The following is a 1,384-nucleotide window of genomic DNA, read 5'->3' on the forward strand; positions in this document are numbered from 1 at the left end:
TGTGGCATTACTGAAGCCACTCTGTGGATTTCAGCTAAAGGATGGGCTCTTACGTGGGTGAGGAATGGACAGAGTTTGGAATTAGCAGATGCAAGCTATTATATACAGAATGATTAAAGAACGAGGCCCTACTGTATAGTACAGGGAACTATATATTCAATGTCCTGTGATAAATCATAATGGAAAAAATATGAAAAAGATGGATATATAATAACAACCATTTTGTTATGCAGTAAAACATATTTACAACTTGACACTCATCAAAAGATGGAGTCTAATTCTCTCATTGAATGTGGGCCAGATTTAATGACTTGCTTCTAAAGAATAGATTACCACACAAATGAAGATGTGAGATTTTTGACACCAGGTCCTACAAGGAAATGCAGTTTTCACCTGGATGGCTCTCCCCCAGGACATGCATTTTGGGAGCCTTGGACTGACATGCAAGAACCCTATCTAGGATGGTAAGCAACTTCTTAGAGAGTCAATCCAGGACACAGATACACTAGATTAAAAATACCGCATCCCCACCCCCCCCCACCCACCCCCCCCGCCGAACACCATAATAGCACATAATAAATAACTATTTCCAAATATGTTACTATGTTTTTATACTTATGTTCCAGCATAAAAATATGAAAACAGGTGCTTACTTGAAATTGTATATTCTGTTTTACTTTTATGTTAAATGAAAACTGTTATTTACACCAAACAAAAATAAGCCCAGCTAACAATAATTAGAAGTGAATAATAGGATTAGTTAAATAAATAATATATGAAATGTGAGAATTTGTAACAGTATATTAGGATGTCTCTTTCTTTCCCCGCTCCAAGATCAGACCTCCTACCCCTACTCCCTTGGCCTTGGTCATGCCAGCCTGAGCAGGGCCTTCTCCACCCCCAACCTCTCTCCTGCAGCCTCACACCCACTCCTCAGGAAGCTCTCCGGTGTCCTCCAATTGCTATAGGTGAGTCCCAAAGCCTGCCAGAGACGATGATTTTCAAAGCCCTAACTGCCCTGCTCGGCACTGACCCCTCCGTGTCCCACCCACACCTGGCATTGCCATCAAGGTGCCCCCCACCTCCAACCTGGGGCTCTGGGTTATCTTTCCCGGCACAGGCTCAGCTCCTCCTCCCTGGCCCAGGTCACACTCCTGAGCAGGCAGGGCTGTAAGTCCCTTCTCTGGACTGACCTTAGTGATGGGACAGGGAGACTTGTCCTGGGTCGAGCAGCTGCACAACCATTATACCAGGGAAGGGGCAGGACAATAAGCCTTCTACCTGAGGATCATAATCCCAACTGCTAATATTTACTGAGCACCTGCTGTTAGCCACGCCCCCCACCTGAGTCTGTGAAGGAGGAGCTACTGGGGAGTGGCGAGTT

Source organism: Bubalus bubalis, chromosome 3 (assembly GCF_019923935.1).
Source record: "Bubalus bubalis isolate 160015118507 breed Murrah chromosome 3, NDDB_SH_1, whole genome shotgun sequence".
Taxonomy (NCBI): domain Eukaryota; kingdom Metazoa; phylum Chordata; class Mammalia; order Artiodactyla; family Bovidae; genus Bubalus; species Bubalus bubalis.